This window comes from Taudactylus pleione, unplaced genomic scaffold (assembly GCF_031769625.1).
Source record: "Taudactylus pleione unplaced genomic scaffold, aTauple2 ptg001303l, whole genome shotgun sequence".
Taxonomy (NCBI): domain Eukaryota; kingdom Metazoa; phylum Chordata; class Amphibia; order Anura; family Myobatrachidae; genus Taudactylus; species Taudactylus pleione.
This window is the reverse complement of record NW_028285703.1, coordinates 2,377,961-2,393,814: the sequence shown is the minus strand read 5'-3', so window position 1 is coordinate 2,393,814 and position 15,854 is coordinate 2,377,961. Positions and strand designations below refer to the sequence as shown.

Sequence of the window (15,854 nt, the reverse complement as noted above, 5' to 3'; positions counted from 1 at the left end):
GATAGTGCAGGAATTGATTTCTTTGCATTGTATGTGACTTCTGCTAGCGTCTGCTGCCTGTACTTTCATTTTCTACTGTCAGCCTTTTCACTGTCCCTGATCTTTCTGCTAAAGCCCTTGCTGTGCGGTGATTGCAGGGTGGTCTCCCACTATACTAACAAGTATCTGTGAGAGGGGTCACATACTTACCATCATGTCTGAGAGTGACTTTCCTCTCCAGCTTCTGTGCACTACGTGTAAGGTACCAATAGCGGAGGAGCTATGTCGGCAGTGTTATTTATTGGCTCGGCCAATTACTGTCACGACACCGGTACAGGAGCCGCCCTGGGCTTGTTTCGCCAAAGCGCTTACAACCCTGGTGGGCCAGTTAGCTCCGCAGCCTGCGTTCTCACAGATGGGATTGTCCCAGCAGTCAGTGGTGTCGTCACCCATGCAGGGTTTCCCGAGGCAATTGATGGTACCCCACAGTCTCCCTATTTCCCCTCCCCAGGTCTCTCAGGAGCCTGTGTGGGTTAATTCCCTGACTAGTTCTGTACAGCACTTGTCGGATATGTTACAAGGGGAGTCTGTGTTGCGGCCACATAAGCGGCCGGTGGCGTCTCTGTCTGCTCCTTATGAGGATGACGACGTGATGTCTGATGATGGGGAGATTCTGGATCTTTCGGACCAGGAACCTCTCCGTACTAAAGAGTCGGACGCTAGGTCCAGGGTATATATTCCTGGACTTATTCGGGCAGTCCGCACAGCTTTAGTGATTGAGGACAAAGATCCTCTGGTGTCCAAATCTAAATATGCCTTTTTTAAGGATATTAAGGGTGACTCCACAGTATTTCCTCTTTCGGGTCAGTTAGTAGACCCTTTAGAGGAAGCGTAGAAACAGCCTGGCAAACGATATCAGCCGCAGAGACGTTTGGCGGTGGATTATCCGTTTGCGGATATTTATTTTTCTAAGTGGGAATCCCCTCCACAGGTGGATTCTCATGTGACACGCCTAGTCCGGAGTGCCACGTTGCCCATGCCCTCCATGTCTTCCCTGAAGGATGCTAAGGACCGTAAGGTGGAGATCTGCCTAAAGTCCGTTTATTCTCTTGCGGGGGGGGGCAGCTAGGCCAGCTATGGCCATTTGTTGGGTAGCCAGAGCTATGGAGCGCTGGGCTGATACTTTGGAGGCGTCTTTCGATTCCAACTGTTCGGCTGAGCAGACCGAGTTGATAGGCAATCTCCGGGACTCGGCCACTTATATCAATGAAGCGGCCTTGGATATCAGTACCCTGGCGTCTCGGATTTCTTCGGCAGCTGTAGCTGCTCCTCGCACCTTATGGTTGCGATCTTGGAAGGCGGACGCTGATTCCAAAAAGGGCTTGGAAGCTTTGCCTTTTAATGGAGAGGTTCTATTTGGTCCGGACCTGGACAAAATTGTAGCCACGCTGGCGGCAGCCAAATCTGCTGCAGTTCCTTCCAGTTCAGGTACATCGTCCTTTCGGCCTTATAGGGCCCAGGGTAGGCCTAAAGCACAGTCCTTTCCCCGACAGGCTGGCCCCAAAAAATCGGCCAAGCCCCGGCAGCAGGCCTGGAGTACCAGACGTCCGGCCCCTAAGCCAGATGACAAGCCTGCGGCCTGACGGTCCGGGCCTCCCTTTGGGTGGATCCTAAAGTGGGAGGCTGCCTGCTGCAGTTCGCCCAGTGTTGGTCGGTTACCATGACAGACACTTGGGTTCTCGAGGTGGTTTCTCACGGGTACGCCCTCTCCTTTCGGCACAGGCCCCCTTCTCGATTCTTCACCACGGGTCTTCCATCAGATCGGAACAAAGCCTTGGAACTGCGGAAAGTGTTGCACACTATGCTCCAGGCTGGAGTTATAGTGCCTGTTCCATTCTCCCAGAAGGGCCAGGGTTTCTATTCCAATCTGTTTTTGGCGCAGAAACCCAATGGGTTGTTTTGTCCGATCCTCATCCTCAAAGCACTCAACAAGTCCTTGCGGGTGCCCAGGTTTCGGATGGAGACCCTACGGTCCATCATTCTGGCGCTGGAACCTGGGGATTACATGGTGTCGTTGGACATATAGGACTCTTACCTGCATGTCCCTATTCTTTTACGCCATCAACAGTTCCTCAGGTTTGCAATCCGCAACGACCACTTTCAGTTCCGGGCGTTACCTTTTGGGCTGGCGACAGCACCACGTGTATTCACCAAGGTGATGGCGGTCATGGCGGCTTCTCTGCGGCTGCAGGGAGTCCGCATGTTACCGTACTTGGACGACCTTCTGTTGGTGGCAGGATCTCCAGAGCTCCTTCTACGCCACTTGGACCTGACCATTGCGGTACTGCAACGGCATGGCTGGTTGATAAACTGGCAGAAGTCCACCCTGATCCCGTCTCAGAGGATTCTGCACCTCGGAGCCTTATTAGACTCCGGACAGCAAAGGATCTTTGTGACGGGGGAAAAGATCTCTGCCTTGCAGTTGAGGGTGCGCAGTTGTCTGCAGAATCGCCATGTGTCTCTGCACTCGGCGATGAGGTTACTGGGCTCCATGGTGTCGGTATTCGACATGGTGGAATATGCCCAGTTTCACTCCAGACCTCTGCAGCAATTGATCCTGTCCAAATGGAATGGACTGCCTCAGAGTCTAAAATCTAAAAAATGTCTAAAAAATGATGGTGCTCACTCCGGAGGTTCGCCTGTCCCTAGCCTGGTGGTTGCAGACGACCCATCTCAACAGGGGTCGTCCGTTCTGGGTGGCGAATTGGGTCCTGTTGACAACGGACGCCAGTCTGCGAGGCTGGGGAGCAGTCACGGGTCCACACTTGTTCCAGGGCAGGTGGACTCGGGCGTAAACAGGGCTTCCAATAAACATCTTGGAGCTCCGCGCGGTATTCAATGCTCTCCAGCAGGCACATCGGGTTCTCCAAGGTCACCCAGTGCAGGTCCAGTCGGACAACGCTACCACCGTGGCCTACATAAATCGTCAAGGAGGAACCCGAAGTCGGGCGGCTCTCGTAGAGGTGTCCCGAATCCTGGTTTGGGCGGAGCGCAATCTCCCGGCCATATCAGCAGTTTTCATCCCGGGAGTCCTAAACTGGGAGGCGGACTTTCTCAGTCGCCAGGACGTTCATCCGGGGGAATGGTGTCTGCACCAGGACGTCTTTCAACTTCTGGTGGACAGGTGGGGTCTTCCAGAGATCGACCTCATGACGTCACGGCACAATAACAAGTTGCCGGTGTACGGGTCTCTGGTGGATGCTCTGCCCGTCCGGTGGACGTTCCGGTTTGCTTATCTGTTTCCTCCGTTTTCCCTTCTTCCACGGGTAATCCGTAAATTCAAACAGGAAGGAGGGACGCTCCTGTTGATAGCTCCCGCGTGGCCCCGGAGGCACTGGTTCTCAGACCTCCAGGGACTGTCCGTGGACATTCCTCTGCGGTTGCCGTTACGTCCGGACCTCCTGTCACAGGGTCCCTGTCTTCACCCGGACCTGACTCGGCTGTCTTTGATGGCGTGGCTGTTGAGACGGCCATGTTAAGGTCCAGGGGGTTTTCCAGCTCTGTAGTGCAAACAATGCTAAGGGCTCGGAAACCATCCTCTGCAAGGATATACCATCGTGTGTGGCATACGTTCTTCCAGTGGTGTCGGCCGAGAGGTTATGCTCCTCGGGAGTTCCGTCTGTCTAGAGTGTTGGCTTTCCTACAGGCGGGACTGGACCATGGGCTTCGCCTTGCGTCTCTGAAGGTGCAGGTGTCTGCCCTGTCCGTCTGGTTCCATCGTAGGATTGCTGCAATCCCTGATGTGCACACTTTTATGCGAGGTTTTCTCAGAATTCAGCCACCTTTTGTTCCACCGATGGCGCCTTGGGATTTACCTATGGTCCTGAGGGCTCTCCAGGGACCGTTTGAACCACTGGGCTCAGTGGACCTCAGATGGCTGACAGCTAAAACAATTTTCCTTCTGGCCATTGCTTCGGCCAGATGTGTTTCTGACTTAGGGGCTCTCTCCTGTAGACCCCCTTTTCTGATTTTTCATAGGAACAGGGCGGTGCTGCGCACTCGTCCTGGTTTCCTTCCTAAAGTTGTTTCCAGTTTTCACATCAACGAGGAAATCGTTGTGCCGGCTTTTAACTCACCTGATCTTTCAGTGGGTGGGGCCACTTTGGATGTTGTGCGGGCCTTAAGGATTTATGTTGACCGCACTTCTTCGTTTAGGAAGTTGGACGCCTTGTTTGTCCTCTATGGCTTCTGTAAAAAGGGTTTGCCTGCTTCAAAGCAGATTTTGGCAGGCTGGATTCGTATGGCCATTTCAGAAGCTTATCTTCATGAAGGCCTTCCGGTTCCTTCCTCTGTGAGGGCTCATTCCACTAGGTCTGTGGGTCCTTCGTGGGCTGCTCGACGTGGTGCCTCTGCAGTCCAGATCTGCAAGGCTGCCACATGGTCCTCGGTCCATACCTTTGTGAGGTATTACGCGTATGACACCTTTGCCTCTCATGATGTTTCCTTCGGGCGGCGGATTCTCCTTTCAGCACAGTAGCGTCCCCACCCTTAAAGGATACTGCTTTGGGACATCCCCAAGGTATCCTGTGGATACCCTATGGACCCTGATGTAGAAAATAGGAGATATGGTAAGAACTTACCTTTGTTATCTCTATTTCTACAAAGTCCATAGGGTTCCACAGGACTCCCGCCCTGTCGCACCTGTGCTGCAGATGGGCTTTACTCTGGTGACCGGTTTTTCCGTCTCCCTCTGGTGAGAATGTGATTCTTGTGTGTTTCCAGATCTTTTTTCTCTCTCTTCCTTCTCCTCCTCCGGCCTATTGCTTGGTACGTAACTGAGATGCCTTGGCTCGGGGGCGGGGTATATGAGGGGGACCCTAGTACATCCTGGGAGGCTGAAAACTTTAACTCTATGGTGCCCGATGCCTGACGTCATCACCTATACCCCAAGGTATCCTGTGGAACCCTATGGACTTCGTAGAAATAGAGATAACAAAGGTAAGTTCTTACCATATCTCCTTTTTTTTTTTGAACGATCTGCCCAATTCCGATATATCAAAGCGACATATCGTTCAAAATCATCTAATGTGTATGTTCTGTTGTCCTGTGCACGCTCCCGTGGGGTCGTTGGCCTGCATGTAGGACCGACCTTACGATGCAGCTGATGACTCCATTCAGCAGGGGAGGACATATCGGGCTGTCCGGCACCAGATCGTCTAGTGTGTATGGGCCGCCTGATATGTCGGCCCGTTGGCAGGGCAGGGTCGTCGCATCGCTGGGTAAACACATTGCTTAGTGTGAACCCAGCTTAAGAAAGAGCATGTAAAGGCGCACATCCACTACCCGATGAAACAGAGCGATTCAACGGTAATGACATCATTATCGTTCAAACGCTTGTTAATCGGGCAGCATGTCGTCAGAAACTATCAGCAATGCGCACTCCAGCTGGTAGTTTTTGATATCTATTATCGCCCGAACATGCTGGTCAATCTGCCGATAACGACAGATTGGCCATGTTCGGGGATGTCGTAATCGTGCAGTCGTTTCACAGTCTGCTCCAGACATCCGAGTTCCAAGCGAGATTGAAGATCAAGTGCCCCATCTCCCGATAAGTCTGTACTTCAGGTTTCCATTACTTCTGTCTGTGTGACAAATCATGATGGATATACGGAGAAGTATTTAATACAATGTAACGAAGAAATGCTTGTGTAGAAGAAAACCTCCTAAATTAATGTTTTAATACATAGGGGTCTATTTACTAAGCAGTGTTAGGAGACAAAGTGATAAGGTACCAGCCAATCAGCTCCCAACTGTCATTTTTCAAACACAGCCTGTGACATGGCAGTTGGGAGCTGATTGGCTGGTACCTTATCACTTTTCACTCTGTCTCCTAACACTGTGTAGTAAATAGACCCCACAATTCATATCTGTGAAAGCATTTGGGAATCTTTCTGGGAGTTACTATGGTGATTATAGATGTCTAAAAAAAGAAAATTAAATCTAATGAGGCAATTGTGACTAGATGAAGATATAACATTATTATTATTAGGAAATGTAAACCTGCGGTACCCATGGCTGTGAGCAGGGCGGTTTTTCCTGGTGCGGTGTGTTTTTCCCCAGAAACATGGCCGTGTCCAACTTCTGGATTTTCAGATATTTTACCTCTTCCTGTAACAGAATTTTTTTCTTTACTCCTGTGAATGTATCCATTCATTACATAATATTCTTCATTCTCCTGACTCTATCCAGAAACTAATTAAGTTTTTTTTTATTTTTCAGATTAATTCCTTACGGCTGGAAAATTTAAAACTCATGGACAAGAGTGTGTCGCGTGAGAGGACTCATCGAGCAGAAAATATATTAAACGTAATCAAGCAAATTGCAAGCACGTCGTCTCATAGGAGTAAATGTATCTGAGCACAAATAAGCGATTTAATATTAAAGTGCATCGTTCCTTACAGATAATGGCGTTAGAGATTTCCAGACGCTCATTCATTAGTATCTCTTTGCTGACCAGTGCAGCCGCTGGTTTATAACGTACTGGTCAGCTGCATTCCCCGGCATAGGCTCTGCCACTGGCTCACGAGGGTCTGCGCAGCTCATTATATAATAAAAACATGATGATCTTAAAGTCACAAGTGTAACGTGAATTCAGTCTATAGTAATTACTCATAACCATCATGAGACAGCTTTATTTCGGGGAGCCTATAGCTGCTACAGTAGTTCAGACCTGTGCGAGTTTTAGGTTTATGTATCTTTGGCAAATGATTTACGCTGGGCATCCACTATACAATTATCTGTCAGTTATCTGTCCAATCTGGCTGCTTGGAATGACAATATAGAAAAGAAAATATGCAGCGCTGATAATAGATGCAGTTTAATATAAATAGAAAAACAATACAATCATAGAAATAAAAACATATCAAAATGTATTTTTGGGTGGTAATATTGTGGATCCACTGCGATAGTAGATGGAGGTCCAAATAACAACCTCATAAAGCATGCATAATATCCTATAGGCACTATTGCTGCAGTAATATACTGGATGGGCACTGATGTAATGTCTCGCAAGGTAACTTGGGATATAGTTGTAAATCCAACAATGGGAAAGATTTTACCAGCTTATGTCCAGATGAAACGAGGGTCCCAAAATTAGCGATGGTATCACACCGGCGAACTCCAACGCACGGAAAGACCTCTGAAAGGTGGTAGTGAAACGCGTTGGTGGTTCTTCCTATCAGGCACTCATCATTTGGACACTATTCAGGAACTGCATTGGAGTTTTCTCAACTTGGGACGCCATCCCTGGTTCCAGCATCAATCTTTCAGAGGTCTTTCCGTGCGTTGGATGTTCGCCGGTGTGATACCATCGCTAATTTTGGGACCCTCGTTTCATCTGGACATAAGCTGGTAAAATCTTTCCCATTGTTGGATTTACAACTGTATCCCAAGTTACCTTGCGAGACATTACATCAGTGCCCATCCAGTATATTGCTGCAGCAATAGTGCCTATAGGATATTATGCATGCTTTATGAGGTTGTTATTTGGACCTCCATCTACTATCACAGTGGATCCACAATATTACCACCCAAAAATACATTTTGATATGTTTTTATTTCTATGATTGTATTGTTTTTCTATTTATATTAAACTGCATCTATTATCAGCGCTGCATATTTTCTTTTCTATATTGTCATATAGGAGGCTGACTACCTCCCCTTTTTTGCAGCTGCTGGGAAGACTCCTCACCACAGCGCCCTATTTACTATCTTTATAGTTCTATGGTTGGAATGAAAACCTGGTAATGTATGGGGGTAAATGACAGTCGTTCATATGGTTTTAAACACTGAAAAAAGGACAAAAAAAATTGTTTAAATTTGCGTTTTAACCAATTTGTCTGAACGACCATTTTTGGCTATTTTCCAGTGTTTGTGAGGAAATGGACGACTGTCATTTGCTCCCATATATTACCAGGTTTTCATTCCAACCAGCCAGATTGGACAGATATCTGACAGATAATTGCATAGTTCATGCCCAGCTTTATTACATTTTATTATTTTTTTTTAAATAATTGTAAATGTTTACTTAAATCTCACAAATGTAGGGGGTTTGTTTATATCAATACTCTTAAAACAATGAAAATGTTACATATGGGATTAGCCTAGACCCATGGTTCCCAAACTGGGTGCCGCGGGGTACTTTCGGGGGCGCCACAGGTTGCTGGTCCAGGGCCAGATCAAATTATTTATGGTCATTGTGACTGGCAGCCACAAGCACTGATTTTGCCTATCATAACATATGTGGACAAACAGAAGCACAGCCCTGTACAGCACCACGTAACTGACCCTAACGATGATAGATGAGCACAATTTACTTAGTTTCATAATTTTATTTTTATTTTTTTTGTGAATCTTTCAATAATACCACTTTCAGACTTAAAATCCCGGCTTCAACCCAGCTCTGACCCGGGACACTGAGCATGAGTTGAAGCCGGGCTACCCCTTTCACACTTCTTCCCGGGTCGTCACCCTTCACCCCTGACATGGGTCTTTCAGCATGGAAATTATCTTTTCTCCAAGCACCACTGTCCCCGGCCAATCAGTTTGTTTTAGGCATGACCCGGGTCATCAAGCCCCGGGCCGCACCTTTCACACTCGAGCCGGGTAGTCGACCCGGGTTGCAAGTCCCAGGAAAAACCTTGCTAGTGGGCATAGTCACAGACCTGGGACTGTCAACCTGGGTTGCACCTTTGAGACTTGCGCCAGACCCGGGTTGACATATGTTCATGCGCAAAAACTCGGGTTTTAGGCTTAAGTCTGAAAGGGATATCAGAAACTTTTGGCCTAGGGGTGCTGTGAAAAAAAAAAATGCTGTTACTTCAGGGTGCTGTGATTCAAAAAAGTTTGAGAATAGCCAACCTCAGAAGATCATTTTTGAGCTTTAGATGAAATAACCACGTTAGTAATACACAAATGGCCATTCTTCCTGTGGTGCTCGTATGGATTTTATTATTCTTAGACTTTCCTTCACTTTAACATAGTTACATTAGTTATCTCTGTCACTGTAGTATGGTAAGAATAGTTTATTCTTTTTATTTTAAACAACCTAAGTTCCTTATTTAGGGACTTTTATATTAATGTAGATAATAGGTGTTCCAAAGTTTCTCACTCTTTCTTCCTCCATCAAGGACCAGTCAAGTCAGCGCATAGAGTAGTAATACTGTACAGAGTATAATATCGGCGTATGCACAATAATGTCTCCTTTCCCATAGGCTGGTATTAGTTCCAGATGGAAGCCAGACGTTAGGAGACTTGCTGAGAGTAATGGGAATCACATTTACAGATAGGTCACTCTTTGGTCCTCCACATCTCGCTTAAGGCTCACTAGACGATGTGTGTGATGAGTGATATTGGATGCAGCGGGCCCGGTAGGGGTGTCGACATCGGTAAGTATACACACTTGCCGATGTCGGCTACTGCGAACGGCGCCATGCTACATTTGGCAGCGTGGCATCGTTAATAATATCCCCAGATTGAGCTGCATGTTCAGCCGACTGGGATATCATTAATGACCCACGGGAGCGCGCATCATTGATCATTCACTGCATACACATTGGACGATTTGAACAATATTGTTATCGTCCGTATAGTTCATAATTATCGTCTAGTGTGTACATGGCTTTAGTTTTCTGGACTCTCTCCCTGCAGCTACCTGAGTATCACTGCTATATCTTACATGGGGGGGAGATGTATCAAACCTTGGATAGAGACAATGTACTAACCAATCAGCTTCTAACTGCCATTTTAGAGGCTGTGTTTGAAAAATGACAAAAGCTGATTGGATGGTACTTTTATCTCTCCAAGGTTTGATACATCTCCCCCAGTAACATCAGTCCCTCTCCTGGACCACAGCTGGCAACAGATGCCCTGTTATCCTGTCAGGTACATGAAAATACTGTTGTTCCCACTCTGTGGCAGCCATTTCTGCATTTTTCTTAGATCCTCCTCCTACAGGTCACCACCCCTCTCCCTTACATATCTATTTTACAGCTGCAGGTTTTACCAGAACTGGAGCCTGAACTCTCACTCAGGCTGTTACCACAGAAACTGCCCATCCTGCACCAGATGCAGGGGAGCTGACAGGACTCTACCTGTATAGTCAGTTACCTCTGACCAACTGTCACTCTGCTGTCCTCACTGCTACCTCTGACCAACTGTCACTCTGCTGTCCTCACTGCTACCTCTGACCAACTGTCACTCTGCTGTCCTCACTGCTATGTACAGCACCTTCTGGGTTGCCATGGAAACCTCCCATTAAATTAGCCTACAAGTGTATCAGTGGGGGGGGGGGAGGATTTGCAGTTACATGTCTCACATTGCACTCCCCTCTAGATGGTAAGCTCTCATGGGCAGAGCAGTCATTCTCTATTGCCTGATGGTTTTAGCACCAGGTACCACTTTGTCTGTCCTGGTCCTATGTATGGACTGTTAACTGTACGGCGCTGCAAAATCTGTGGTGCCACTTAAATTACATTTGATGAGAACGATGATCTACTTAATGTGACGTGTTCTACATTTAATATCGGCCACATTATCTAAGACTGAATAACAGACGCTACACAGCACGTCTGGCCATCACGGGAACTGAGCGCTGCTGATCACATGATCTGCTTACCCACACTATTCCTACACACACACTCTGGCAACTCTCAAGCCTGCAGCATGTCCGTCTTCTTTTTTTTTTCCATCTATAGTCTTTAATTAGAATTTTGTCCGTGAACCACGGAGGGGAAGGAGTACAGAAAGGAGAAAAGGAGGGGGACGAGGGGGGGGCTAGGAGGGGAGGGAATCAGGCAGTATATAAAAAGCAAATAGTATTAACAACAGACTTATCTCATACCTCATAATTACATTATAATTAAATAACATAGGGAAAAGAAACAGCAACAAACCTTTCAATAAAATAGAAAATGAAGGGGTTTCCAGGAGAAGTAGTGCTCCTTCCCCAGCTGTAGTAAACTTGGACCAACTGGACCAATTCACTAAAGGGGAAGAGATCGAAGAGGAATATGGTAATCCTACAGTTTCCATTAAAAAGGCAAAATGAATCTTACAAATTATTTTAGAGAGGGGGGGAGGAGATGAACATTTCCAATTCTGAGCAATAGCTGCTCTTGTGGCAATAAATATATGTCCTAGAACGTAACAATCCGCCTTAGATAGACCCGAAGGGTATATATGTAACAGTGCCAAAGCAGGGAATTCCTGGAGGCGTACCTGTAAAACTTTATAGGCTAATGTGAACACCTCGTTCCATAGATGTCGTATGTGAGTGCAGCTCCAGAAAATATGGAATAAATCGCCTATTTCCATTAGAGATGAGCGGTTCGGATTCTGTGGAATCCGAACCGCTCCGAACATTGGGGATCCGAGTCCACCCGAACCCTGTTCGGGTGTTCACCGCCTGACTCGGATCCCCGTTCGGGGCCGAACGGCGGCCGCCTGATGTCGGATTCTCACTAGAGAATCCGACATCAGGTCTCCTCGCGTGTAGGGCAGAGAGCAGTGATAGCGCTCTGCCCTACACAGACACAGATACACAGCCGCCAGCGGCAGCTGTGTGTTTGTTACAGCAGCCAATGAGAGTCACACAGACTCTCATTGGCTGCTGCACGGAGGGAGCCGGCTGGAGCTCACACATGAGCTCCGTCTTCCGGCTCCCTCCTCAGCGTGTGACAGAGCGGACGGCGCGGGAGCGGGGAATCAGGTAAGTTTTATTATTTTTATTTTTTTACTTGTCAAAGGTCCGGGGGCGCTACTGGGGGGGGGTCTGCACTACTGGGGGGGTCTGCTACTGGGGGGGCTATACTACTGGGGGGGGCCATACTACAGAGGGGCCTGCTACTGGGGGGGGCTATACTACTGGGGGGGGTCTGCACTACTGGGGGGGGTCTGCTACTGGGGGGGGCAGTACTACTGGGGGGGCCATACTACAGAAGGACCTGCTACTGGGGGGGGCTATACTACTGGGGGGGGTCTGCTACTGGGGGGGCCATACTACTGGGGGGATCTGCACTATTGGGGGGCCATACTACAGAGGGGCCTGCTACTGGGGGGGGGGCTATACTACTGGGGGGGTCTGCACTACTGGGGGGGTCTGCTACTAGGCGGGGCTATACTACTGGGGGGGCTATACTACAGAGGGGCCTGCTACTGGGGGGGCTTACTACTACTACTGGGGGGGCTGCTACTGGGGCAGCCTACTACAGGGGGGGCCATACTACAAGGGGGGCCCATACTACAGGGGGGCTACTACTGGGGGGGCCTGCTACTGGGGCAGCCTACTACTGGGGGAGCCATACTACTGGGGGGGCATACTACTGGGTGGCATGCTAATGGGGGGCATACTACTGGGGGGGGCTGCTAATGGGGGGCATACTACTGGGGGGGGCCTGCTAATGGGGGGCATACTACTGGGGGGCATTCTACTGGGGGCACTGCATAGTGGACCCTACTACTAAGGGGACTGCATAGGGGGCACCACTGCTGGGGGACATTGTGTAAGGGACACCGCTACTGTGGGCATTGTGTAAAAGGGTCACTACTGTGGGCATTGTGTAAAAGGGGCACTACTGTGTGTCGTAACATAAATAAGAGACACTACTTTATGGTGTAATGTGAATCAGGCCCTATGTGCGGTGTAATGCTAATAAGATTGTGCACTGTGACTCCTAGGGCCGTAGCCCACTTTGTAAACAAGTACTGTGACTCTGCTGGCCGTACCCCACTGGGTGGGTGCACTACTTTTCATTTCTGCCACTGCTGTGTGGCAATGTGTCATAGATGTGCTTTATACTGTGGTGTCGTTGTGCCGCTGCTTTGTCGCTTAGTAACCAGTCAGCTCACTGCAACCTTTGGCCAATAATGTTGAAAACAATATTATAAGCTGTGATATGGTCTAAATTGACTGGAAATTAATGTTATTGAGGTTAATAATACTCTAGGAAGAAAAAAAAGACCAATTTATGTGATTTTAGCTTTTTTTGTCAATTTTTGTAAAAAAATCCAAATCCAAATCCAAAGCCAGTCACCGCAGTTTGGCAAATCCAAATCCAAAGCCGGACGACGAATTAGAACCAAATCCAAATCCAAATCCGGCAAAAATGGTCCGGCGCACATCCCTAATTTCCATACAGTTCCTCCAGCAAAACTTTGATTGGGAATGCCAAATCTTATGTAGTTTAGCTGGTGTGAAGTAAAGTCTCTGCAGCAATTTATATTGCATTTCAAGGTGGTTATGGCATCTGGAGAAGCGGTGGGCTGTTAAGTATATGGATTCCCATTGATGGGGTGTAAATGTGGTTTGTAAGTCAGCTTCCCATTGAAGTTGCGTGGGAGATTTACTCATTTCCTCTCTATCTTGGTATATGGAGTACCAAAACCATATTGAACCTCTGGAATTCCCTGATGACAATCTAGATAGGATGTGAGCAGGCGGAAAGTGTAAAGAGCCCGGGATTTTAAACATACTCAATAACCAATGGTGTATACGAGTATACGTAAATAATTCCCTATGTGGTAGATTGTATTGTAACTGAAGAGAGGAAAAAGTTCTGATCTATTATTAATCAGATCAGAGATAGAAGAGATGCCGCAGGTTTGCCATCGAGAAATGTTTAGATCTGCTATTAAATGTGAGAGGGTTCCTAAAGAGAGGTTACAGGCCGGTAGAGAGAGTCCCCTAGTAGAGATTGCTGTAAGATCCCAAGCCATTAATGAGACTACAACGGCACGGGGAGTATCTTTCGCCACAGGACGTAGTTGTTTGGGGGTTCACAGAAACTCCCATAGAGGGTATGAGCATAGTTCCTTCTCCAAATCTACCCATGGTTTGGTCCCAGGGGGAAGGGACCAGTCGCCCATCTGAGCCACCAGACAAGCATAATGGTAAGCTAACAGATCGGGGACTTCAAGCCCACCCAACCTGCGCTGTCTAGCTAACCGAGAATAAGCGATCCTAGGGGTCTTTCCCTTCCATATATATTTCAAAATTAAAGAGTGGATCTGTCTAATATAATTTTTTTGGACTAGATAAGGGATTGCTCGGAACAAATACATAAGCTATGGTAAAATCGACATTTTGAACACAGCAAGTCTACCCAACCATGATATTTCAAAACTTAACCAACATTTCAATAGGTCATCTATATGGGTCAAAAGGGGCTTAAAATTTATTTCTGCTATGTTAGACATAGTGTTAGATATGTGGATCCCTAGATATGATATGGAGTTCTCCTTCCATATGTATTTAAAAATTGTTTTAAATCTTGTCAATGTTTCAGGTGGGATATGGAAAGGCAAGGCCTCTGTTTTAGTAGTGTTAAGTTTATAGAAAGACAAAGCGCTATATTGATCTATGATATTGTGTAAGGTTTGTAATGAAGAGCAGGGATCTGTGACGAATAAAATTACGTCATCTGCATACAAACTCAGTTTGTGTATTGAAGAACCCACTTTTATTCCCGGGAATGCACTAGAACCTCGAATTGTAGCGGCAAATGGCTCGACAGCAAGAATATACATAAATGGGGAGAGGGGGCAGCCTTGTCTAGTGCCATTTGTTATTTCAAAAATTGGAGATGAAAAGCCATTACTCAAGACAGATGCCGATGGGCAACTATACAGTGCCGCGATGGAGGTCGCTATTTCACCCTGGAACCCAAATCTTACTAAAACAGCTTTAAGGAAATCCCAGTTTAGACGATCAAACGCCTTTTCGGCATCTAGGGAAAGAAGTACAACTTCGCGTTTTTCCCTTAGCAAGAGTTCGGCAAGGTTGTATACTCTACGGGTATTGTCGGATGTTTGTCTACCATGAACGAATCCTGCCTGGTCCAGATGGATTAGTTTTGGGATATAGGGGGATAGTCTATTAGCGATTAATTTTGAATAAATTTTCACGTCAGTATTGAGTAGTGCAATGGGTCTATAACTCTGGCATAGAGAAGGATCCTTTCCCTGTTTATGGATAGTAATTATTTGGGCTTGGAGCATTTCCTTAGGGAGGGAGCCCGTTTTAGTAACATACAAAAAAAGATCTCTAAGTATAGGGGAAAGCTCTGTTGCGAATTTCTTGTAGAAAGAGTTTGTGAATCCAGCCGGACCAGGAGCCCTTTCTGAAGGCAGCGAACCAATCACCCCCAAAATCTCCTCAGTAGACCATGCCGAGTTAAGGGATTCAAGATCCTCCTCGCTCAATGCAGGGAGCTCCAAGTCCTTCAGAAAAGAAGAAATAAGGGTGGCGCTTGGTTGAGGAATTGAGGAGTCATCTTTTAAGTTATACAACTTCCCATAGTACCTAGAAAACTCTCTAGCTATATCTGAGGGATTTAGAAGGGTTCGTCCGTCGGGATCGTAAAAATTTGATTCTATTTCTAGCGTGTCTAGCCCGAAGTTTACTAGCTAAAAACTTGCCAGATCTGTTTCCCAAGGTATAAAACCTTTGTTGCATTTTAGTATAGGCCGATTGCATTCGGGCTAGAAACATCTTATGTAATTGATTTCAGATAGAGACTAATTCTCTCTTGAGCACACGGGAGGGTTGAGTCCTATTCTGTTGGTTAAGATATTGCCTTCGAAGTCTAGCTCCCGTCTGGATGGCTATTCCTCTTAAAACAGCTTTCAAGGCACACCAAAATGTAGGGCATGAGGTATCAAGGGGAGAGTTAGTCACTAGATAGGTTGACATGGCTTCGGACAGTGCACTAACCGCCTCAGGGGAGGATAATAAGCTAGGAATCTCCACTGTCTAGGGGGCATTGTAGATTGGGAGAGATTCCACGTCCATGTCACTGCGGCATGGTCTGACCATACTA

At 47.2% G+C, this 15,854-nt stretch overlaps 1 long non-coding RNA gene across 4 annotated transcripts in view; it reads left to right on the top strand.

Annotated features, from left to right (window-relative positions):
- LOC148443317 (uncharacterized) overlaps nucleotides 1-6,610 on the top strand; it is a 60,452-nt gene extending 53,842 nt beyond the window's left edge. For all 4 annotated transcript variants that reach the window (XR_015875698.1, XR_015875699.1, XR_015875697.1 and 1 more), the window contains one exon: nucleotides 6,259-6,610. This is a non-coding gene — a long non-coding RNA (uncharacterized LOC148443317). The remainder of the gene's footprint in view (nucleotides 1-6,258) is intronic.
- The last annotated feature ends 9,244 nt before the right edge of the window (nucleotides 6,611-15,854 follow it).